This window comes from Protopterus annectens, chromosome 7.part0, assembly GCF_019279795.1.
Source record: "Protopterus annectens isolate FY-2018-M chromosome 7.part0, PAN1.0, whole genome shotgun sequence".
Classification (NCBI taxonomy): domain Eukaryota; kingdom Metazoa; phylum Chordata; order Ceratodontiformes; family Protopteridae; genus Protopterus; species Protopterus annectens.
In genome coordinates, this window is record NC_056739.1 from 1037751001 (window position 1) to 1037776859 (window position 25859).

At 47.3% G+C, this 25859-nt stretch overlaps 1 protein-coding gene across 2 annotated transcripts in view; it reads right to left on the minus strand.

The window, feature by feature from the left end:
* Positions 1-25859, minus strand: part of MYEF2 (myelin expression factor 2) — a 534185-nt gene that overhangs the window by 414165 nt on the left and 94161 nt on the right. The gene's annotated exons all lie outside the window — the stretch shown is intronic.

The following is a 25859-nucleotide window of genomic DNA, read 5'->3' on the forward strand; positions in this document are numbered from 1 at the left end:
CGACATGAAGGGCCTTCTGAATCACCTTCGGGAGAAGGGGAATCGGGGGGGGGGGGCATAAAGCACACCCGGGGGCAAATTGTGGGCTAGAGCGTCCCTGGGAGACTGTCCCTGAGAGGGTGTCAGAGTGAAGAACTCTCTGCACTTCGCATTGTTGGGGCTGGCGAACAAGTCGCAACAAGGGAGGCCCCATCTGGCGAAGATCTGCGCAGCCACTCTGTTGAGGGACTACTCGTGGGGCAACAGGAGAGTCCTGCTGAGCCCGTCTGCAATCACATTGGCTTTTCCCGGAATGTGCATGGCTACTAGGAAACGTCGAGAGGCTATGGCCCAGCACCATACTCTCATGGCCTCCCTGCAAAGGGGGTAGGACCTGGTTCCGCCCTGCTTATGTGCCAAACTACCGACATGTTGTCGGATAGAATCGCAATAGTACCTTGGGGGAGAGCATGATGAAGTGCTTGTAAAACCAGAAGCACCTCTCTCATTTCCAGGATATTGATGTGAAGGCGCGCTTCGCAATCCTGCCATGTGCCTTGGACAGACCTGTCCAGATAATGTCCCCCCCCACCCTATCTGGGAGGCGTCCGTGGTCACTGTGGCAACAGGGGGCTGAAGGGCGAAGGGACACCCCCGGTCCAGGTTGGACTGACATAGCCACCAACGGAGGTCCCGACGACAACTGTCCGTAATCAGAACTAGGTGGTTCAGGGGGAGTTCTTGGTATGACCATTGAACCGATAATAGCCATTGCAGCACCCGCATGTGCAACCTGGCTAACGGTACTAAGAGGATAGTTGCAGCCATCGAACCCAATAACTGAAGAATCTGTCTGGCAGGAACTCGAGATCTGGGTAACAAATTTAGGACCTGTGATTGTAGAATCTGAATTCTGTCTGATGGCAAAAATGCCTGCATCCTTTTTGTGTCTAACTCTGCGCCTATAAAAGTGATACGCTGAGATGGCCGCAGCACAGATTTTTTTCCAACTGAAAGTGATTCCTAGCGAGAGACCCAAGGTTACTGTGGCCATCAGCGCTCGAATCAGTAGATGCTTGGAGGTGGCAGTGAGGAGCCAGTCGTCGAGATAGGGAAACACTTGGAATCAGAGACTTCTCAAGTGAGCTGTCACCACTGCCAGACACTTGGTAAACACCCTGGGGGCTGTGGTAAGACCAAAGGGCAGTGCACGAAACTGGAAATGACTGGTTCCTAGGCGGAAGCGTAAATAACTCCTGGACTCCTGACGTATCAATATGTGATGGTAAGCGTCCTTGAGGTCTATGTAGCACATCCAGACATCCTTCTCCAATAGCGGGAGAATGGACTGAAGGGTGACCATCCGGAACTTGGACTTCTTCACAAAACGATTCAAAAGGCTGAGGTCCAAAATGGGCCTTACGTCCCCTGTCTTTTTTGGCACCAAAAATAATCTTGAGTAAGTTCCTGATCCGATCTGGTCGGTGGGGATGGGCTGGATGACCCCTTTGCTTAGCAGCTTTGAAACTTCTACGGCTGCCAGATCCCGTTGACTGGGTGGCACGTCCGGGATTCTCCTTGTAGGAGGGGGGGACTTGAAAAAGGGGATGAGGTAACCTCCGGTTACAATGCGAAGCACCCACTGATCCTTGGTTATCTATTTCCAAGCCTGTGGGCGTTTCGCAAAACGACCCCCGACTGGCTCTGGAGAAGCACAGTCGGGCCACATCCTAGAGACGTTGAGAGTAGGAGGAACTACGAAAGGAATCACTGTCTCCAGAGTTATGGGGGCCTCTGCCACCACTAGGGCGGCATCTTCCTGAATTCCCCCCCCTCCTGCCTCTGGAGGGGGGAATCACTCGTAGAGAAGAACGTTTGAGATTTTCTGAACCACATTTTCCCTCCTCTCTGGGCCTTGGGGTAAGGTCTAGAGGGAGCAGAAAAACAGGCCCCAATGGCAGTCAAGGTCTTGCCCTCCTGCTCGCACCGAGTAAGTGTGTCCTTCACCTTGGGTCCAAACAAATAAGACCCATCAAAGGGGGCGGTGAAGGAAGACTTAAAGGCCTCCGCGAGTGGACACAAGCATAACCAGGCTGGTCTCTTCAGAGCCACTCCTGTGCCCGCTGGTCTACTCGCCCCTTCGGCTGCATAGGAAATGGGCCTCATGGACGAGTTGACAATAGAATTTAGGGTAGTCATCTGGGCGCCTACAGTCTGTGCCAACGCCTCAGGAAGATTACCCGCAAGGGACTCTCAACTCCTTGAGGAGGTCCCTTTGGAGCCTTGTAAAATGACAGAGATAGTTCAGCGACTGCATGGTAAAGGTTGCTGAAGAAAGGGTACGCTTCCCGTACCTATCCATGCTCCTAGAATCCTTATTAGGAGGATGAATAGACGTTGAAGTCTCTGCCACGTCCTGCTGAGTGGCAGATGCCACCACCATAGCATCAACTGCAACACCTTTAGTGAGGAATTCTGAGGAGGGGCTGAAAAACTTGTTGGGCCTGGCGGGCACCGGTTCCGCCGTATCAGGGTGTTCCCACACCCTCCGAGAGATTAGATCCAATAACTCGAAGGGTGGAGATACCCAGGAGGAGGAGGGCTGGGCCCCGAAGGCCTTGAGGAAAACCGACTCCTCAGCAGTAGGAACTTTGGATTGCCAATTGCCCCTCTGTCAAGATCTCAAGGATATCCGAGAAAGAGAAGTCATCCGAGGACGATTTGGGGGACCCCTCCGCATAATCGAGGTCAGTGTCTGAAGTGACGGATTCATCTTGGGAATAAACGTGCTTCCTCTTACACAGTTTCTTCCTAGGGGGTTCATCCGAAGCAGATTCAGAAGGACCCCCCAGAAGAAGGGAACCCCCCAAGGGGGTATCCTCAGGCCCTGGGGCCCCACTGTCATGGGAAAGAATGTCTCCAGAGGCACCAGTACCCAAAACTTGGGACGGTGAGGTAGAAACCTGCTGAACCGGCAAGGTCATGGCCAGCGCAGTCCTCATGGCCTCAAAAGCAGGACCTCCAGACTCTGCAGAGGGCACTTGCTGAGAGGCCACGGTGGTACCAGGAATACCTGTGTCAGATGCCCCGAGGGGAAGACTGGGTATCGAAGAGGCAAGCTCAACAGTGTTGCCCTCTGCCCCCGCCGAGGAAGACCCGGTACCAAACCCTGACAGAGGACAGGGTAGGAATGAAAGTCAGAGCAGAGAAACTCCTGGGGGGGTCCTTGCTCCGACTGGACGATCCCGCTCAGTCCTACCTGCACCGACTCCAACGGCTCCAAGGGGGGTCGGAGGAGGAGGAATCAAATGCATGGGATGTGGAGTCTGCTCCGAAGCCGCGTGGGCTGGAGCAGAGATCATTTTAGTAAAAGCTGGGGACTGGATAACCCTATCCAAATCCGAATCAGACAACCTAGAGGATTTGGAGGAAACTGATTGGGGCCAAGAAGACTTCTGCCTCGGCTCCGATAAGGCAGGTGATCGGCTCCGAAAGGGTTCCAGCACTATCGGAGCAGAGACCGGGGCCGTCTGCAACATAGTCGGCTCCGGAGCTGAGGGGGAAGAGTCTGAGCTGCACACCTCCAACGGCTCAGAGACCAATGGAGCCGAAGTAGGTGACTGGCCTCTCGATGCACTAACCTGCGGCTCCGACACCAATGGAGCAGAGGGAATAGGCACCGAGGCAGACCCTTCAGCCATCGGCTCCGAAGCCATTGGAGCAGAGGTAGAAGAAGTCGAGCCATGTTTCTTAGCAGACTGGTCCGGACTGGTCGGAGCCGACGATCTATGCTTCTTGGGTGTCTGGCCCGACGGACTGGTCGGAGCAGACGATCTCTTCTTTTTAGGAGTTGGAGATGAAGCCAAAGCCTCTTCAAAAGAAGGCTTAATCAGACCCCTAAGAATCAATTTGTTTTTTCTCTCCTGGAGAACTCTGGAGGAAAGAGCGTAACACACACTGCAAGTATCCTGTAAATGTTTAGGCCCTAAACAGTACACGCAGACAGCATGGCTGTCTGTAATAGACATTTTATAATTACATTTTGCACACTTCTTGAAACCTGACTTCTGCTCCTTAGACATTTTTAGAAGTAACAAGGCAGATAACGGACAAGAAAAAAAAACAGTAATACATGGGCTAAGGCCCTCTAACTTAAACGGGCTTAGCCCGACACAACAGGTGAAACACAAAGAACTACGTGGGCTAAAGCCCTCTAACTTAAATGGGCTTAGCCCGAAACTTTCGGTCACAGCGCCAAAAAAAAAAAAAAAAAAAAAAAAAAAATAGATACACATTCAAAAAGGGCAAAGGCCCTCTAACTTAAAACGGACTTTGGCCCAGTCCACAAGCAGCACGAAAAGTATGAAAATTAAATATAACACCAAATTAACCACAAACACACACAAAGCTGTTAAAACAGCTGTTTGTTTAAATTCTGAGAGAAACCCTAGTCAAAAAAGACCAAAAGGCAAGAAAAAAACCACTTGGCTCCAGCCAAGTCGAGCCAAGTTTTTATTTCTAGTACAAAATTGAGGTCCCATGCAGGTGTGGGAAGTCTCCTGGGTTGTCTGATATGAACCGCTCAACAAACTCCATCAGGGGGTGGGAAAAGATAGGAGGAAGAGTAGGTATGTGGCCTGAAATGGCAGAAGTGTGAATTTTAATAGAAAAGGACAAGCCTCAGTCCACCAAAGTGGCCAGGTAAGTAAAATGGCAGAGAGATTGGCTGAGTTAGGATAGAGACCTTGCTGACCTCAAATGGAGAATCTGCCACTTGGCAGAGTACGGCTTCTTAGTACTAGGCTTTCTAAACCTCTGAAAAGGTTTTGAACTTCTGCTTAGGTGGTGCCCAGAATAGTATTTTGGGTAATATCCAGGCAGACAGTTTGAGAGTCTGTAGGTTGGGGTGCACAAACCTCCCCTTGTCCCAAGTGAGAAAGTCCACACTGAGGTAAATGGCACAGATTTTCGTTGGTTAAACTTAGTATCAAAGGATACCAGTGCTGTCTGGGCCAGTCTGGGGCCATCAGAATGACCCTTGGGCCTTCTTCCCTGATTTTTAGGAGGTCCCTTGGAAGAGGAGGCAGTGGAGGAAAAGCATAAAGTAACAGGTGGCTCCAAAAGGAAGAAGAAACCATCAGTCTTCCAGGCTGTGGGAAGTTTACTTCTAGAACAGAACTGGAATTTTCTTTGGTAATAAAGGAGGTCTACCTGTGAGGATCCCCATTTTTTTGACTACACTGAAATGTTTTCCCGATGCAGATGCCAGTCATGGGGATCAAGCTCCTGCCGTGATCTGCTTGAGCATTTTGAGTCTCTGGAGGAATACTATGCCATGAGGTGCAACCCCAGAGTGAGCAGTCTCCCAGACCTGCATCGCTAGTTGACAGAGAGGGTAACATTGGGTGCCTCCTTGTCTCTGTAACACAACTAGTGTCTGTTTGGACAAGCAGGACCCCTGCTTCCACTGATCTCTGAAAGCCACTAGGCCCTTGCCTGCACTGCCATCAGTTCTTACCAGTTTATGTACTTGTGTCTGAACCAATTTTCCCATCTGCAAAAACATTCTTGCTCTGCACAGAAAGGACTCTGCTCCCAGGGCTTCTGCATTTGTAAGTTCCAGCAGACTTGGAACCCACAAGGTAAATCAGCAAACAGATCCTTCAACCGAAGACTTACAAAGAAAACGCAAAAAATACAGAAAATCCTACCAAACAAGCGACAAGGCTAGCATTTGAGTACAAATACCCAATAGGGGTAGGGACTAGGAACTTGGAAACTGCAGTGACTCAGAGGCTAGAGCTAAAGTCAAAACATAGAACATTAGCAAACGGCATGCTGCAGGTCAAGTACACACATCACCTAAACCTTGATGATGAAGCAGCCTGCAGCAACTTCCTTGAAAACTTGAGTGATAAAAGATGCTGTCTTAATTCACGCCAATAGAGCTCAGGAAGTTTGCAATGCAACTTCCAATGGGCGGAGCCCAAGCCTTTTGACAATCAAATTATGCCCTAAAATATCAAACATGCTCATACTTCCAGAGCTATAGGGGTTATGAAATAAATATAAATGGCAAACTCTTCAGCACAAGCTAGTTTTATATTGGTAGTATTCTTTAGGTTATAGGTCTTAAACTGAATGTTATAAGGTCACAGTAAACACAGTAACTGTTACATTTGTAATGTTTTGTAAACTTGCAATATCTCAGCAACCATTCAAGTTACATACATACTTGCCAGCAGCATTTTATTCACCTACCCGAGAGCTTTCATATGAGGTTAAGGAGTTGTCTGTGTTGCTTGTTTTTTGAGATATTTAGAAAAATGTGAAAATTATATCTTTATAAAGTAATAAAGCCAGTTAATATTTACCTGCACTAAGACAGAGGTCAAATATTAATGCAGTTGAATTAGCCATTATGTAAGCTTTAAGATGACATTTTTTAAAACCATGTACATAGCATGATTTTGGAATTACTGATGCAAATATGAACAAGCAATATTTGATTCCTTGAGGCGTCAGGAGGAGTTAACTGCAGATGCACCTGGAGGAGTCACTCTAATGTAATAAGTCACTCAGATGTAATGAGTCAAGTACAAGCATTCCAAAAATCAGATCCATATCATATAACCATTAGAGAGAATTCTTATAGTAAAAGTTCATAGATTAGTTGTGTAAAATCTTGCCATAACCATACATATCCTCTTCCATACTGCAGTATTCACATGTGGGATCATCCACCTCAAGCGACCTGAACGTCTGGCTCGTATACCAAAAGCTAAGCCTGGCTGCTGTAAGGTGCATGGGACATCACATGCAAGGGCCATAATGTGACGTCCACAGACCTGAGAACTGAATGCCCAGTCGGACAATAAATCGAAGGGCAGCTGAAGGATACCATCCAGACAAGGAAATTGTCCTCTAGAGAGGAGGGAGGAAGGAATACTGCAGCGTGGAAGGGAAGGGCATCAGTCTACGTCCTCCTATGCTGATATTGCAGTATTCTCACATATGGAAGAGTACCACAGATTATGTAGAGAACAGAGTGGAGGAAATAGTAGCAGTGTCCTGGAAGCCATGGAAGATGGCTTTTTGCAAGTACTGCCCTACCCCTGGAGAGGTTATCCAATTTATAGTGTTTAGTGAAAGTGCTACAAAAACCAGTGTAGCTGCCTCTAGGATAGGGGCTTTATCATGGCCTTTAAGAAAGGCCCCTAAAGAAGACAACTACCACCACTCTGTTGGAGTGGCTCTGTGTGGGGTAACAGTTTTCCATGGGAGTAACAGAAAAGTTGTGTAAAATCTTACCATAACCATAGATCTTTTCTTCCATGTTACAGTATACTAGGTGTGGGATTTCCTGCCCTCAGGCGATTCGTACGTCAGCTACTATACAAAAGCTTCAGCTTGGCTGCTGTAGTGTGCGTGGGACGTCACATGTAGGGCCATAAACCAAGGGGCTTTAAATGTGATGTCGGCACACAATCCTCAGAATTTGAAGGTCAGCAGGCAGAAAATAAAAACCAGCAGGAGTGCACCTGTTTACAGGTGTTTAACTTTGAGACCTACTGAAATGTAGGTAGCACAGGAAGGTATAAGAGTAGGGGGACTGCTAGGCAGGAAGAAATACTGCAACATGAAAGAGAAGGAAATCTATGGTTATGGTAAAATTTTACACAACTATTCTACATCCTTCCATTGTTATGTTGCAGTACTACAAGTGTGAGTGTGGCAGCATACCACAGCTTAAGAGGAGGAGAGGGTGGTAGATGCAAAGGGTTCTACACAACACCCTGCAGGACTGCTCTAGCGAATCCTGTTCTAGCTCAAGAAACTCAATCCAATTTGTAATGCTTGGTGAAGGTGTGGATAGCGGCCCAGGTGTCTGCTTCCAAAATGGATGCTGTGTCTAGGCCTTTCATAAAGGCCCTTGAGGTGGCCACAGCTCTGGTGGAATGGGCCTCTATTCCCATTGCAGGTTTCTTTCCATGGTGAGAGTAGCATAAGCAAATCGCTTCCTGATCCAGCATGCAATGGTTTTGCTTGGAGACTGCCTTGCCCATGCCTCTGGCGTGGAAGGAGACACGAGTTTGTTAGTCTTTCTGATGGCTTTTGTCTTGTGTCTAAGTTGTCTGTGCACATCCAGGGAATGCAGTATCCTCTCCCCTTCATTAGTGGGGGAGAGAAAAAAAGGTGGGCAGATGAATGGATTGGTTAACAGAGATAGTTGAACACTTTAGGCAAAAAGGAGGGGTTGGTTCGCAAGGAGACAGTCTTTGTGGAAACCAGTGTAGGGGGAACAAGTCATTAAAGCCTACAATTTACCAGCAGGACCATCTTCCACGTACACATCTGTAAGGAAGAAGGCCAAGCAGGTTCATAAGGATGGTGGGTTAACTTCTCTAAGATGTAGTTAAGGTCCCAAGGCGGAGGAATAGGTTTCCTCAGTGGTCTCATGTGCAAGACCCCTTTAAGGAAGAGCTTTACACAGAGCCTGGCCAGCAAGGGGGGTTCCAGGGGCAAGCAAGCTGATATGGCCAAGAGGTGTACTTGTACAGAAGAATATGAAAGGCCACTTATCAATTGACACAAGTAGTTTAGAATCAGGGTAACCTCCTCAGAGCTAGGGGCCCTACCCTTTTGCAGACACCATTTTGCAAATCTTTCCCATTTAGCCAGATAAGATTTTCTGGTGGTAGGTTTCCTTGCCTCCCTTAGGACTGAAAGCACGTCCTCAGAGTAGTGGTGTCTGAAAGGAATCAAAAGTTTTATCACCCACAGACTGACAACATCTGTACCTGTGGGTGTAGGAGAGTTCCTTGGCCTTATACCAGTAGGTCCACCTTGTAGGGTAACGAAGTGACTGCCCTTCGTTAGTTTGTGAAGTAGGGGGGAACCAGTGCTGCCTTGGCCAGTAGAGAGTCACTAACAAGGTTTTTGCTTTGTCGTCCTGGATTTTCTGAAATCAGTGAGAATGGGGGGGGGGGGGGGGCATAAAGGAACTTCCCTTCCCAAAGCAAATTGAAAGCGCCCACTCTCCATGCTAGAGGGGAGTGGGTTTTTGAGAAGGTCTGCAGTTGCAGGTTCTAAGGGGGGGGGGGGCAAACAGGTCTATTTGTGGAGCACTCCACCACTGGACTATGTCCAAGACCACCGCCCTGTTCAGCATCCACTCGTGTTGAGGCGAGGAGGTTCTGCTCAAGAGGTCTGCTTGGTGGTTGTCCTGTGAGGGGATGTAGACTGCCTGCAGGACTAAGCTGAGCCAGAAGGCTAAGTCCCATATTAGCAGGGAGAGACTGCACAGCTGATGGGCCTTTGCTCCTCCCTGCTTGTTGAGGTACCACATCACTGGTGTTGTTGGCAATTATCTGGAGCACCCCTGGAACCAGGAGGGGGGGGGGTGAAGGTCTGTAGAGCCAAGAAAACTTATGTCATTCCCCTCATACTGATGTGTTTGGCCTAAAGTGAGAGATGCCACTTCGACTGAAACTTCTAAGACTAAAGTTGCTCCCCAACCTGAATCCGAGGCATCTGTATGCACAACTTGGGTTGGGGTGGGGGGCTGTAGTGAGAGCCCTGGGTTCAATTTCACTTGCTAGATCCACCATTTGTCCACCATTTGATTTCTGTTTTCAGACAGAAAAGGAGGGGGATATAGTCTGCTATAGGGGATGTAGGTGCTGGGACCAGGTGTTCAGGAACCACCGAAGTTTGCGCAAGTGCATTCTTGCCAGAGGTAGCATGGGGATGGTTGCTGCCATCAAACCTAGGAGGGAAAGGAAATACCTTGCAAGTCACCTTTCGGGATAGCAGAGCTTTCCTGGAAGTGGAGGACAGAACCTTGTCCCGAAGCAGAAAGGCCTTCATATTGTGTCTGTTCCGATTCTGCAGCAGAGGAAAATCTTGTCCTGGCTTGGGAACAGAGGATTTGGGGAGGTTGATGGTGAATAGTACAGTTTTGTACCTACCATAAATGTAGATGTTAGAGTGCTCATACAGCTGCAGTCATAACTGATGGGCTTATCCTGCCGTCAGGCAGGTCCTCGGTCGGCCGAATTTCAAAGTCTAGGTCCGGCGTCGGCTGTCATCGCTTCCTCCCTGACATCAGTGCGGCAGGGGTATAAGAGGCAGCCGACGCCATTTTCTTCAGTTTTTCTTGCCCCAGATGTCAGGTGCCCCCAGAAGGAAGGCGAACAATGTTATGCAAAAATGCAATGTTGATAAATCAAAAACAGTAGTTGCAAGCAAATACACCATAAGAGTACCCCAAAAGGTTATATGAAAAGGGTTCGTCATAAGGCCTGTCCTAGGAGGGGTTGGAGGGAGGGAAACCTGGACTGCAGCTGTATGAACACTAACATCTACACTTATGGTAGGTACAAAACTGTACTATGTTCATCGTGCATACAGCTGCAGTCATAACAGATGGGTAGAATCCCAAAGCTAAGTAAGGGTGGTAGGCACTAAGTGGAACTAGGAGGGGCTAGGATGCCCTGCAGGACTGCTGTGGCAAAGCCTGCTTTAGATTTAGAGTATAGTGGGAGGTGATACTGCTAGGAGAAAGTGTGCACTGAACTCCAGGTGGCTGCTTCCAAAATATCCTTGGTAGGAACCCCCCTGAGGAAGGCTGCAGAGGTAGCTGTGGCTCTGGTGGAGTGGGATCTGATGCATGCAGGCACAGTTTTTCCATGAAATGAGTAACAAAAGCGTATGCAGTGGGCTATCCATTTTGAAATTGTCTGTTTGGAAATGGCCTTTCCTTGAGCACCTGCAGCATAGGACAGTTGCTCAGATTTCCTGAATGGCTTTGCATGTAGTAGTCTTTCCCCTTTGTTCTGTGGATTAGGATAAAAGGTAGGTAAGTGGATAGTCTGATTCAAAGCTACACTGGATACTACCTTTGGCATAAAGGTAGGGTTGGTTAGTAAGGAAACTCTGTCCTGATGGAAAACGATGAATGGTTGCACAGCCATGAGGGCCTGTAGCTCCAAAACCCTGCGAGCTGAGGTGATAGCCAGAAGAATGGCTGTTTTCCATGATAAGTACTGTAACTCTGATGAACTGGCTCGAAGGGAGGAAGGGTCAGCTTTTCCAATATGAAGTTGTGGTCCCAAGCAGGGACTGGTACTTTCCTTGGGGGTTTTATATTCTTCGCCCCTCTGAGGAACTGCCTTAAGAGGATGAGAGAATAAAGGAGGATCTGTGTTGTATTATGCAGAAATGGCTGAAGCGTGGATCTTGGAGGAGAAGGAAAAAGTCCATTGTTTAACATCTCAGCTAGGTACTGTAAAATTTGAGGTATATTTATTACCCAAGGATTGTCCCTTCTTTTGATTCCAAGCACAAAATGGTTTCCATATGGCGGAGTAGGCCTTTCTAGACTGTCTTCTGGCCTCCAAGATGACATCCTGCACCACCTTGGAGAGGAGAAACTGTTGTGAAATCAAGGAATTCTCCATGCAGCTAGATTTAGAGTTTTGAGATGGCTGTGAAGAGTTTTGTAGTTGTGCTGGGACAACAGAAGAGGGACTAGAGGTAGGATCCATGGTGGGGAATGTGTCAGGCTCTTCAGGAGCGGATACCAATGTTGCCTTGGCTAGTCTGGAGCAATGAGAATCATTTTCAGCCTCTCCGCTCTGGCTTTTAATAGAACTTTGGGCAGCAGAGGAAGAGGCGGGAAGGCATAGACTGTCAATGTTGTCCAATTGAAGGAAACTGCGTCCACTTTCCAGGCCTGTGGATGATAGGTCCTTGAATAAAATTTTTTCAAATGGCAATTTCTGTGTGTAGCAAATAGATCTACGACTGGCTGTCCCCATGCCAGAGTTATCTTTGTGAAAATTTGAGGATGCAACTTCCATTCGTGTGGATCAGTCATATTTCTGCTTAGGTTGTCTGCCAGTTTTCCTTCCCTGGCAGGAATTGTGCCTGTAGTTGAATTTTCAATTCCAGTGCTGTGTTCTATAGGGTCATGGCTTGCCTGCACAGGGGGTATGAATGAGTTCCCCCCCCCTTATGTACCACATCACTGTTTGTTCTGTCCTTATCAATAGCTGGCCTGGATGCAGTAGGTCTTTGAAGGTCATAATAGCCTTTTGCACAGCTAGCATTTCCTTTTGGTTGATGTGAAGGAGCTTCTCTTTTCGTGCCCATTTTCCCTGAATGCACTGATTTGTCATGTGTGCTCCCCAGGCATAGTCTGAGGCGTCTGTTGTGATGATTTGAGTTGCTTGAGGTACACAGAAAGGAAGACCTGTGTTTCTTTGGCAAGCTTGAGTCCACCACATAAAGTCCTTTTGAAGACATGGAATGAGTGGTACAATTGCTTCCAAGCTGTGGCTGTGTTGAGACCATAAGTTTTTTAGGTACCATTGAAGTTTCCTCATATGCAGCTTTGCACATGGGATAAGTAGGATGTAAGATGCCATGAATCCCAGAGCCTGCAGGACTTTCCGTGCAGTTAGCCTGGTGCAAGCTGCCATTTTTCTGAGGTATTGAGACAGTTGCCCTTGCTTGTCTGGCGTGAGGTAGGCCATCTGGGTGGTTGTATCCAAATTGGCACCCAGGAAAATTATTTGTTGAGAGGGTATTAGTTTTGATTTCTTTTTGTTGACTGTGTATCCCAGGAAGTTCAACAGTTTTATTACAAACGCCAGGTGCTGCAGTAGTATGTCCTTGCTGTCCGCTTGGATCAGGCAGTTGTCCAGATATGGGTAGATTTGTTTACCTTGTAGTCTGCAGAAGGCGATTACTGATGCCAGGCATTTCGTAAACACTCTGGGCGCAGTAGATAAGCCAAAGGGCAATGCAGAGAATTGGTAATGGGTTGAACCTGCAAGAAATCTGAGGTATCTTCTGCAATTTTGTCTGATAGGGACATGCAGGTATGCCTCCTTGAGGTCCAATGTTACCAGCCAAGACTACTTGCCCAGCACGGGAAGAAATGTGAGCATCTTGAATTTTGGCACCTGTAGATATGTGTTTAGGATGGACAGGTCTAAGACAGGTCTCCAATCTTTGTCTTTCCTTGGTACCAGGAATAGTCTGGAATAAAACCCTTAACCTTGTTCTTTTGCAGGTACCTCTTGAATTGCTTTCATGCCCATGAGAGCTGAAATTTGTTTTTGTGCTTCTGCCCTTTGATTTTGTGGCAGGTTTGGCATGCCTCTCATATTTGGAAGGGTGTGAAAGTGGAACCTGTAGCCTCTGTCTATAATGTCCAGAATCCATTTGTCTTTTGTAACAATATGCCAATTTTTTGAGAATAATGTCAGTTCTCCGCCCAAAGGTGCTGCCATTAAAGCTTTGCTTGGCAGGTGTAGGGGGAAGTTATTGTGTCTGCTTTCTAAAAGACTGTGATCTATCTTCTCCACCTCTTGGGGTTGGTACTTGCCACTGTCTGGCACTGAAAAATCCTTGAGGTTGCCCTCTACCCATTGGACGCCTGTATCTGCCCCTTTGAGGTCTGTCCATGGCTGGAAAGGACCAATTTTTTTGAAGGCCAGTTTCTGCTGAAACGTGGAGGCTGTACGTGTAGGAAATCTTTCACTGTTTGCATGGATTTCGCTTTTTCCTCCATTTTCTTTAGCACCTCCTCTGCTTTAACACCAAACAATACATCTTTTTGAAGAGGTGCATCTAATAATTTAGCTTTGACATGATCTGGTAAGGTTCGCTTTTTGAGCCAAGCATGCCTACGTATAACAGACCCCATAACAGCAGCTCTACACATGAGGCCTCTAAAGCATCAAAACCACACTGCAAGGTATGTTTACCCACTTGCTCTGCACCATGCAACAAATCCTGCAACTCTTAAATCTGATTGTTCTGGTTGTGTCATTTTGCTTTTCAGCTGAGATATCAAAAACTGTTGATACTTTAACATATGGAACTGACAGTTTAATGCCCTCATGGTTAAAGTGGCAGAGGTGTACACCTTTTCCCCCACCTTTCTAGAGATATGGAATCTCTCTCTGAAGGTAATGGGTTTTTAGCAGTGGAGGCCTTAATTCCCTTGGGACCCTATGAAATAGTTTCTGGGTCAGCAGTATGGCTTTTATATATGAACTGGTGAGAATCAGGCACCCGGTAATACCAGTCTGGTTTAACAGGAGCTGGAGGCAAAGAATCAGGATTAAGGCTGGCTTCTGTGTACACATCATCCAATATACCTAAAACAGGGGGGATAGCCAGAGACCTATGCTGGGGGAGTAGAAGAAATTCCCTGAGCCTTTTCTTGGAATCAGAGTAATCTTGGCATTCCCAGTGAAAGTGTTGCCTCAATGTATGCAGGGTTTCCCCAAAAGAGAGGTCCTCAGGAGGGGAGACCGAGGGAATAGACTCCTCTGCATCAGAGTCTTCGAATGGAGAATAGGCACAATCCTGGTCCTCAGATAGTTCTGAGGTAATAGAAGCTTGATCTGAGGAAGGGTAGTCTTCCTCTAATCTGGGCCTTTTGTCAGAGGGGGGTTGAGAACCCCTGATAAGAGTAATCAAATCCTCAGCCATTTTAAGCATCTGTTTTTTAGGCATGGTGCCTTGAGAGGGTGTCTGAGGAAAGTACAGTTTTGTACCTACCATAAATGTAGATGTCCGAACTGGATAGCATCTGCAGTCATAACAACTGGGTTGTCCTGTCGTCAGGCAGCCCTTCAGTCGGCCGGATTCCAAAGTCCGGTCCGCTGATGTCGCACTTCACCCGACGTCATCTCTGTTGGTCTCGGTATAAAGGCATCAGCCGACGCCATTTTCCTCAGTGTTTCTTGCCCCAGATGCCAGTAGCCCTCTTGAAGGCTAAAATTTGGATAAATGCCAATGTTTTCAAAAAGATAGAGGTAAACACAAAATAAGCATGTATGTACATATATACAAACAAATACACCATAAAAGACTCCCCACCAGCTAGCTATTAGGCGGTAAACACCCTAGGAGTACCACAGAGGGAAGGAGGGAGGATCCTGACTGCAGATGCTATCCAGTTCGACATCTACATTTATGGTAGGTACAAAACTGTACTATGTCCTTCATGGATGCATCTGCAGTCATAACAACTGGGTAGAATACCATAGCCAACTAGGGAGGAGGAAAACTAGATTATGGTGTGTTTAGGATCCCTTGCAGTACAGCAGTGGCAAACCCTGCTCGATCTGGAATATAGAGGCAAATTATAATGCTTGGCAAATGTATGCACGGAGGTCCAAGTAGCAATAATGTCTTTAAGGCTGTGGTAGTGGCTGTTGCCCTTGTAGAATGAGGTCTTATGTTCTGTGGAATTGGTTTTCCATGGAAGGAGTAACAGAATCGTATGCAATTTCCTATCCATTTGGAGATTGTCTGTTTGGAAATAGCTTTTCCTTCCCTTCCTGTTGCATAGGCTACAAAAGCTGGTCAGTTTTTCTGCTACTTTTTGTTCTGTCCAAGTAGTAGCGTAGCAAGAAGTGTCTATGTACATCCAAGGTATGCAGGATTCTTTCCCTCTGTTTTGTGGGTTGGGAAAGAAGGTAGGTAGGTGGATTGCCTGGTTTAAAGACACTCTGGATACCACCTTAGGCATAAATGTAGGATTAGTCCTCATGGACACTATCTTGGTGGAAGATTAGGAAGGGTTGTACTGCCATTAGGGCCTGAAGTTCAGAAACCCTCCTGGCTGAGGTTATTGCCAGTAGGAAGGCCGTTTTCCACGATAGATGCTGTAGGTCTGCTGTTGCTGCTGGTTCAAAGGGTGATAGTGTCAACTTTTCTAGCACAAAGTTCAAGTCCCAAGCTGGCAATGGTGGTTTCCTTGGAGGTTTTACATTCTTGATTCCTCTGAGGAACTGCCTGAGTAGAGGGTGTGAAAAACAGGTGGATCAAAGCTGTATTCTGCTGATATAGCTGATGCATGTATCTTGATGGAGGAGTAGGACAGGCCTGAATGTAGAAGTTCTGCCAGATACTCCAGAACGTTAGGCATATCTATGTTTGACACATCTTTTCCTCTTTCAGTACTCCAAATGACAAACCTTTTCCATTTTCCTGCATAGTTCCTTCTTGTTGAAGGTCTGCGGGCTTCAAGAATAATGTCTTTAACTCTTTGGGAAAGTTCTGGATTAGCTGCTGCTATGTGATGTTCCATGCAGTCAGTTGCAACGTTTTTAGGTTTGGATGCATGATGCTGTAGTTGTTCTGAGTTAACATCAAAGGCATCAGGGGTATTGGCCACATTGTTCCAAGACATGCTCCTCAGCAGTGGGTACCAGTGTTGTCTTGGCCAGTTTGGAGCCATCAGGATTATCCTTGGACGTTCTTCCTTGATTTTTAGTAATACCTTGTGTATCAAGGGAAGAGGTGGGAATGCATATGCTGTTAGGCCTTTCCAGCTGAAGGAGAGCGAATCCACTTTCCATGCTAGTGGGTGGAATGTCCTTGTGCAGAATTTTTTGAGCTGGTGATTGAGAGGTGATGCGAATAGGTCTATCTGAGGCATTCCCCATTTCTTTGAGATGGTCTTGAAGATGTCCGGGTGCAGCATCCATTCGTGGGCATCCGATGTGGTTCTGCTTAATATGTCTGCTAGAGTATTTTCTTTTCCCGGTACAAATATTGCCTGTAACTGGATGTTGTAGCTGAGTGCCAGGTTCCACAGCTCCAAAGTCATTCTGCATAGGGGGTATGAATGAGTGCCTCCCTGTTTGTTGATGTACCACATGACTGTGGTGTTGTCTGTTCTTATCAACTGGCCCTCTGAGAAATGGTCTGAACTTTTGGATTGCCAGTTTTACTGCCAGAATTTCTTTTAGGTTGATGTGCAGGTGAAGTTGATCCCCCACAATCCTGCACGCATTTGTCCAGCATGTGGGCCCCCATCCCTGGTCTCTGAAGCTCTGTTGTGATGGTCTGGCTTGCTTGACATCTGCGAAAGGGTAGCCCTGGGTTTGACTGGCATGCTTGAGCCCACCATAGGAACTCCTGTTTTAAGCATGGAATTAGTGGAATTTCTGTTTCTAGGCTGTGTCTGTGTTGGGACCATAAATTCTTTAGGTACCACTGTAGTTTTCTCATATGTAGTCTGGCAAGTGGGACCAAGATTATGCATGATGCCATGAAGCCCAAGGCCTGCAGTACTTTTCTTGCTGTTAACTTGGTCTGTTTTGTTAGTGCCAAGAAGTAAAGAGGGAGTTCTTTTTGTTTTTCTGCAGTTAGGAATGCCATTTGTTTTACTGTGTCCAATTCCGCGCCCAAGAATGTCCTTGTTTGGGATGGTATCAGCCTTGATTTTTGTAAATTGACTGTGTATCCCAGTGCTTGCAGCAAGTAAATGACCCTTTGTAAATCTGTTGTCAGCTTGCTTTTGTTGTCCCCTTGTAGCAGGCAGTCATCCAGGTATGGGTAAATTTGAATTCCCTGTAGTCTGCAGTGGGCGATTACTGATGCCAGGCATTTTGTGAATACTCGTAGATAAGCCAAAGGGCAATGCTGAGAATTGATAATGCTCTGATCCTGCAAGAAATCTGAGGTATCTTCTGCAGATTGGTCGAATGGGGACGCAGGTATGCCTCCTTGAGATCTGAGTTACCAGCCAACACTCCTTGCCCAGCATGGGAAGAAGTTGCTGTAGGGTCAGCATTTTGAATTTTGGGACAATGATGTATGTATTTAAGGTGGACAGGTAGAGAATAGGTCTCCAACTTTTTCCTTTCTTGGAACTAGGAATAGTCTGGAGTAGAATCCCTTTCCTTGTTCTGTTGTTGGCACTCTTTCCACAGCTCTCATGTTTGCTAACTGCATTATCTGTTGTAGAGCCTCTGTTTTTGATTTGGAGGTAGATTTGGCATTCCTCTTTGACTGGTAAAGTGTGGAAGTGGAACCGTAACCTTGATCTATGGTTTGTAAAATCCACTTGTCTTTTGTGATATAGTGCCAGTTCTTTGAAAATAAGGTTAATTTGCCGCCTAATGGAGCTGCTATTTGTTCCCTGGTAGGCGGATTTAGAGTTAAGTCACTGTGGTTGTGTTGTTGTAGTGGCAGTGGTTGTGGCTGTGCCTCTGTTGTTACCTTGCCACTGTCGCCCGCTGTAGGCACCTCCTCTGGATTGGTTTCTGCCTCTGAACGCCTATTCCTGCCTCTTTGGGATCTTGTGGAGTCAGGAAAGGACCAATTTTGGCAGGCCAGTTCCTGCTAAACCTTGGGGTTGAACCTGCAAGAAATCTTTAACCGCTTGAACAGATTTTGCCTTTTCTTCCATTTTCTTCATTACCTGCTGGGCAGGTGTACCAAACAAGCTGGTCTTATCCGGAGCATCTAATAACTTAGCTTTAACATGATCCGTAAAGCTTGTTCCTTTAGCCATGCATGCCTTCTTATCACTGTGCCAGTCATGGCTGATCTAAATGAAGCCTCCAGTGCATCATAGCCACATTTTAAGGAATGGTTACTAACCTGTTGTATGTTATTTACCATTTCTAATACATATTTCTTATCAATAGATTCATCAGAGGATAGCTTTTGTTAACTGATCAAGCATAAACTCTTGGTATTGTATCATGTGAAACTGACAGTTTAAAGCTCTAGCTGAGAGAGTAGCTGAGGTGTAGACCTTTTGCCCCATCTGTCTAATGACCTGGCTTCCCTTTCAGAAGGAATAGGGTTTTTAGCTGTGGTCGCTGCTACTACCCTGGGACCCTGGGATATAGTTTCGGGTCTGCAAGTGGGGCCTTGTAAAGGTGGTGATGAGTGTCTGGTACCCTGTAAAATCTGTCTGGTTTGGCAGGGGCTGGAGGTAAAGAATCTGGTGCAGAGCAGACATCATTGAAGGCATCATCCACCACAGAGAGAACAGGAGGTATAGCTAAGGGCCTGTGCTGTGGAAGGTGCAGAAAGGTCCTAAGTCTTTTCTGGAGTCTGAGAAATCCTGCTGCTGCCATTGGAACTGCTCGTATGGCATGTGTAAGGGTCAAAGGAGAATTCTTCTGGTGGGGAAGCAGCTGGAATGGATTCTTCAGCATCTGAGTCTTCAAAATTGGAGAAAGGAGCCTCTGGCTGGTCTGTTATGTCTGATTCATCGGGCAGAACTCAGAGGACACACAGGCGGGGCGGGGGCCCAGGTCTCTTCTCTGGGGCTGAGAGGCCCTGTCTGGGTAAGATTGAGATCCCCTAATTAATGAAATTAAATCTTCTGCCAGAGTAAGCATTTGTGAACTAGAAGAGGGCCTGGTTGTAGGGGGTTTGGCACTGTTTTAGTTAGCCCTGGCAAAGGCCTTAATGGACATGGCTGTGGGGTAGAGACATCCAAGGGAATGGTGTCTGATAAGTCAGTGGCAACCACCGTGATAAAATTTCTGAGGCCGATTCAAGAGAAGGCCTCAGTGGTAGTGATAGATTCAGCTGTACTTTGATCAGTTTTTCTCGGTTTCACAAACCGGCCCACACTCGCTTGTTGTTTAACTATGGTTCGCCGAAACCAAACCGCGGAGAAAGTGTCGGCTTTGGGCCTAAACAACAAGGCAAGGGCTGCCTGACAGGACAACCCAGTTGTTATGACTGCAGATGCATCCATGAAGGACATCCTGTTTTTTTGGTTTTCATGGCTGTTTTAGATTTTGTGAAGGCTTTAATAGAGGAGGAAGGCCTGAAGACCCCTTGAGAAATGGCAGGCCTGTCTAAATTCTGAGTTTCCCCGCCAGGAGTGTCGTCAGGATCTGTAGTAGGAATGGGGGCAGAGGAGCCTGCGACCTCGGGTACAGAAGACACTGGTAATGCATTGTCATCGGTACTCAGGGGCTGTGTAGGCACCTCGCTGAGTACCAGAGAACCGGTAGTTGGCCTTAGCGTGGTATCAGTAGGTGGTGCGGACCTCGTATGCCGGTCCTTATCTTTGCGTTCTTTGCTCAAAGTATCCGATGACATAATAATTAAATTTTTTGCCAAAAAAGTGAAGGGCGAACTCCGCCCGATGCTTAATAGTGCGTTTGTTGAATCTAGCACAAAAATGGCAGGCTGAGAAGTCATGGTCTGGGCCTAAGCAAGGTATACATAAGAGTGGAAATCCTTATGCGGTATTTGCTTCCCACATGAAATGCAATTATTAACTTTGTCCGACATCGGTCTGAGGCAAGAAAAGTTTCCCCAACGGGGTACTTAGCTTTCAAGAAGACTTCGGCTGAAATACTTTCGTAAATCTCAGGAGCTGGCCGACCGGCACTTGCGAACTGCTTCTGCTTCGGGCACCGCGCGGCAAGAAAGACTGAAGAAAATGGCATCTGCTGCCTCTTATACCCCTGCCGCACTGACGTCAGGGAGGAAGCGATGACAACCGACGCCGGACCTAGACTTTGGAATTCGGACGACCGAGAACCCGCCTGACGGCAGGATAACCCATCTGTTATGACTGCAGCTATATGCACGATGAACATCCTAGGTTTTGCACAAGAGACATGGTAAAATGTAGACGCTTTAGTAGAGCATCCGTGGACTCTGCCAGAATCAGAATATCGTTCAGGTAAGGGCAAATTTTTATCCCTAGAGTTCTGCAGAAGGCAATGGCTGGGCCAGGCACTTTGTAAAGACTCTGGGGGCAGTGGATAAACCAAAGGTCAAGACAGTAAACTGGAAATGAGGGGGAAGGGCCAGAGAAACAGGATTGGTCTGTGGGAACTCCTGATTGGTATGTGAAGGTAGGCTTCCTTTAGGTCTAGGGTGACCATGAAAGCCTTGGTTGGAATGAGAGGCAGCAAGGTGGGGAGAGCATTTTGAAGGAGGGTACCTGCAGGTAGGCTTCCTTTAGGTCTAGGATGACCATGAAGGCCTTGGTTGGAATGAGAGGCAGCAAGGTGGGGAGAGAGCATTTTGAAGGAGGGTACCTGAAGATGTAGGTTTAGAAAGGACAGATCCAAGATGGGTCTCCAGGGGCCATTTTTCTTGGGGGACCAGGAAGAGACTGGAGTAAAACCCTCTCCCTCCTTTGTCCTGGAGGAACAAGCTCTATGGTGCCTAGCTGTAGAAGATCTGCCAGAACTTGTGGCATGAGATGGACCTGGTTTTTGGGGAGAAAGGGGATGCCTCTTCTGGGTGGCTTCTCTTTCCAGTACAGAAGTAACCTTTTTGGATAATGTTTAAGACCCACTGGTCTGAAGTGATGGATTGCCAAAGGGGAAGACAGTGGGAAAGGCGGGCTGAGGGGGGGGTGGACAAGGCAGTCACTTATTACTGGGGCCTCCTCTGTCCTGAAAGGGCCGTCTGGGTTCCTGTGGTGGAGCAGATCCCTGTGGTGGAGCAAAGGATCTGGAGTTAGGTCTTCTAGCCCCTCTCCTGGACCTGGAAGAGGGCTGTGGAGTACATCTTAGAAATGTGGCTTTAGCAGGGTAATTCCTGTAATACTTTGGTATGGGCTACACCAGCAAGTGCTTAATATCCTGGAGCTCTTTGCTTTTTTTCTTGTAGATTTTTAACAAGGTCAGCTGAGGCCAGAGGCTGAGAATCAGGGGCCTTGGAGGCCGTATTGAAGGCATTCAAGTAAGCAGGCAGAACTGCTGAAAGGGAGGGTGATTCCACTTGCAGCAGTTCAAAGTACCTTTGAGTGTCAGTCATTTGGGAAGTGTCCCATTTAAAGTAAGCCTTCATCTTGGTGATGGTCTCAAAAAAAGTAATATCCTCAAAGAGAGTCCCCCTCCACAGATTCCTCATCTGGAGAACAATATTCTTGGGGGGGAAATCTGGGAAACAAGAAATGGACTCCTCTGATGGAGAAAGAAGAGTCATGTTCTTCTCTGACCCGAAGGGTTACATTTGGGAGGGAAGCAGCAGAGACAGGCCTAGGGTTCAGAAGAGGCAGGGTGGAAGTGGCTGAGGCTGGGGGGAAATGATACAAAGAGTTGGTTGGACTTCCCGATGTCCTTAACGTTATCCAAATAAAACCTCAGCTACCTGTGAACATCCAGAGAATACAAACCTCTATCAGTGTCATTTTTTGGCGAAGGAAGGTAAGTAAATGGATAGATTGGTAAAGAGACAGTTTATTAGCCTTGGCCAATAGGGGGTCACCAGCAAGATTTTTCGTTAGTCCCCCAAATTTTCAGCAGGTCCTTCGGTATGAAAGAGGAAAGGGGGGAAAGCATATAGGAACATCCCCTTCCTGAAGATTGTGAAGGCATCCACTCCCCACCCTTGTGGTGAAGGGAGCCTAGAGCAGAACAGCTGCAGATGTCAGATGTGTTTGCCTCCCATCAGAACAATCTGTGGAGTGCCCCACTGGTGGACAACATCTAAAAACACCTGTGTAACATCTGCGGTTTTGAGACCGTGATCTGCTGAGTGCATCTACCAAATTGTGGTCTTGTAATGTTACACTGGATTGAGTGACCGACTTCCACATCTGTATGGCCAGTCTACAAAGCAGTTCCCCCTGCTTGTTGATGTACCATATCACTGTGTGCAGCCTGTGAAGACTTTGAGGGGGGCTGGGTGTAGGACAGCGAGGAAAGTCTTCAAAGCTAGGAGAGCAGCAGTCATTTCCCCTCACTGATTTTTTTTTTTCCAGAGGGAGGGCTCTCATTGAGCCTGTACCTTGAGGCCGTTCATAGTAGCCTCTACCCCAGATCTGAGGCATCTGTGTACAGGTGTTGAACTGCCTTGATGGGCTGTAGTGGGAGTCCTGGATTCTGCAAGATTTGCTGGATCCACCGAAAACTCTCGTTTCAGCCAGGGCAGGAAGGGCACCTGAAAGTCCAATGGGTGGTTGCGCTGGGACCAAACATTCTTCAAGTACCAGAGGAACTTCCTCATATGTAGTCTGGCAATGGGCACCATTGGGAAGAGTGGCTGGCATTAAACCCAGAAAGCGAAAAAATTCCCCGTCTGAGATGTGGGTGACTGGAGTAAATTTTGGAAATGGCTGTTAGAGAAGTGACCTTTTCTGCTGAGAGGAAGACTATCAGATCTATCCTTATTCTGCAACCCAAAGAGATTTTGTCTTGGGATCGAGTAAGGGAAGACTAGTAGGTTGTGTGAAACCCAGACTTCCCAGGAGAGAAAGTGAATTGCACATCTCTCAAGAGCACTTGTTCTTCTGCTAGGATGAGGAGGTTGTCCCAAGTAAGGAAGATATGTATGCCTTTTGTTATGCAGAAGGCTACTGCTGGGGCTAGACTGTAAAATATCCTTGGTGCTGTAGTCAAGCCAAAGGGCAAGGCTGTAAACTGACAGTGTGATAATAGCACTGCAAAAATAAATGTAGGAATCTCCAAAAGTCTGGGTGGATAGGTATATGAAGATACTTCTTCCAGGTCCAGAGTGGCCATAAAGACCCTGGGTGTCAAATGGAAAAAAGGATTTGCAGGGACAGCATGCAGAAGGTACATGCAGGAAGGGCTTTAGCAGGGACAGGTCCAGGACTGCCACCATGGGCCACCCCTTTTTGGAACCAGGAAGAGTTTTATCCCTCTTGTCCTGGTTGGACCCTCTCCATGTATGCTTGCAATAGCAAACCCTGAATGAGCAGGGGTAGCAGGGGTATCAGGTGGACTTAGTTTTATGGAGAGAGGGGTCTGCCTTTTGGAGGTGGCTTCTCCTGTCTGGTCAAAGTACCCTTTTTTCCACTATTGATAGGATCCAGCAGTCTGAGGATTTGTTGCCACTGGGGAAGGCAGTGAAAAAAGCAAGCAGAAAGGGGGAGATGGTGAAGAATATTTAGGCAGGCACGCATTGTTAGGTCTGCCTGGGAGTAGTGTGAGAGGAGCTTGTTTTAGTGAATGAGTGTTTTCTGGCACCCTTCCTTGGCTTTGAAGAGGGTGCAGGTGCCCTTCTAACAAAGCTTGGTTTTGCTGGACAGTTTCTACAGAAATTAGGAACTGGCGATACAAGTAGATGCCTCAGATCCTGAAGTTTATTTTCGTACAGATTTTTGAAAAGTTCTGCAGATTGCTTACCAAAAAGGATACTGTTGTCCCGGGGGGCATCCAAGATTTTGTTTTTGAAATCATCTGGCAAGAGTTGAAGTGCGAGCCAGTAATACCTATGCAAGACAGAAGCAGACACATCTGACCTGGCTGAGGCTTCAGCAGCACTGCAGTTACATTTTACCGAATATCTGACTACTTGTGCTGCTAAGGAAAGTTGAGGCCACTTGAAGTTTAGTGGGGGAGTCAGGCATAGAGGACAGTAGAGGCCTAGGAAACTAGATGTAGGGCATACTTTACCAAAAGAGTCTGGTAATTTATGGCCCTAAAGGCCAGGGTTGAGGAAATGTACATCTTTCCTAGCCTATCCATCACCTTACTGTCCTTGCCTGATGGCAGCAGAAAAGATGTAATCTGCCTACATTGTTTGTCAGCTGCCATAGCAATCCCAGTAGGGTCTGCCATGGGAGGTTTGATAAGACATTTCTAATAAGGAAGCTTGTAGAACTCCTCTGGCCTTTTTGGGGCTGGTAGCTGTGATTTTGGGGTCTTAGAAGCAGTGGCAAAGGTGTCCAAGTACTCGGGGAAACACAAAAAGGAACAGAGGGAGAGAAGTACTCCTCTGCAGAAGCTCAAACCATCTCTTCTGCACCTCAGTCATTTGGGTAGTCTCTCACTCTAAGCACTCTGTTTGGAAATAATCTCCTCAAAGGTTACATCTTCTGGTGGGAAGTCCTCTTCCAAAGGATAGTCATCTGGGGAGCAGTAATCCAGAGAAATGCCAACTGGGAGGCACAAGTGAGACTCAAGAGGAAGAAGAATCTTGGAGTCTGTGGAGATGGTAATGAGCTAGCGAAGGCAGGCCTGGGACTTAAGTTGGCAGGGCAGGAGTTTGTGAGGAAGTACGGCTCAGGGCCACAAGGCCTGGGAAAATGCCTGCCACTCATGCCGTTCTTCCATAGGGGGAGACTATGCTTAGTCTCTTGTTTTATTTTGACAGGAGTAATCTTGAGTTGTCCGAGAGGCTAAAGGCCTGGTATACATCAGGCCTTGAGTCAGTGTCTTCCTCAGAAGCAGCTAATGATGGCAGTACGGATGAGCCTGGTCCCCCCCCCAAACATTAGAGGAGACTGACATCTCAGAAATCTCCACTGACATGCTGGGTAGAGAAGCACAGGCGGCTTCAAAATAGAAGCCACCGAAGTCCCCAGTTCTATTGTATGTTCCTCAACCCCTAGACTGGAAGCTGGCAGGACGTCAGAAGCCGGAGGCGCAGCATCAGGCCTACAGACCTAGGCCTTCATTTTAGAGAGCTCTGTCTGGACGGCAGATTCAGGATCTATACCAAGAACAAGGCGCTTCAGGCGGTGGTTTTCTACAGACAGTTTGAGGGCTGACAGACTGCTGCATAAGGTCGAACTGGCCAACTTTCGATGCTGTATGGTCGTGGGATGGCCCTAAGCAAAGCAAGCAGAGGTAGTGTGCATTTTTGTGGAATTTGCAGACTGTACTTGCATTTTCCCTTCCTAGGTGACATGGAAGAATCGGCCAAAACAAACAGCAACCTAAACCAGCCAAAAAATGAGAGATTCCCCAACGGGGTACTTATCCTTAGTCAGTAGCATGGAGCAGAACGAGCAAGCGGACGTTTGACTGCAGCAGACAAATTCTGAAGTTTGAGCATGTGGACACATTCATGGCCCATGGTCCCTGCATATGACATCTCAAACAACTTGCAGCACCCAGGCTTAAGTTTTGGTATGGGCCACACATTCAGCTGGCCTGAGGCGGAGGATCCCACATGCGAGAATACTGCAACATGAGAACAGAGGACATCTACTGATGAAAACTAGCTAGTGGATCCTAAGCTGATCTCTCTTTTCTACCAAGTAGGATCAATCCCACTCCAACTCCAAGTGATCAAACGCTCAGCCTGAATCATTTGGAACTAGTCTTATTTCATAAATACACATTCTAGTACTTGCCTAACTGTTTTCATCTTCCACC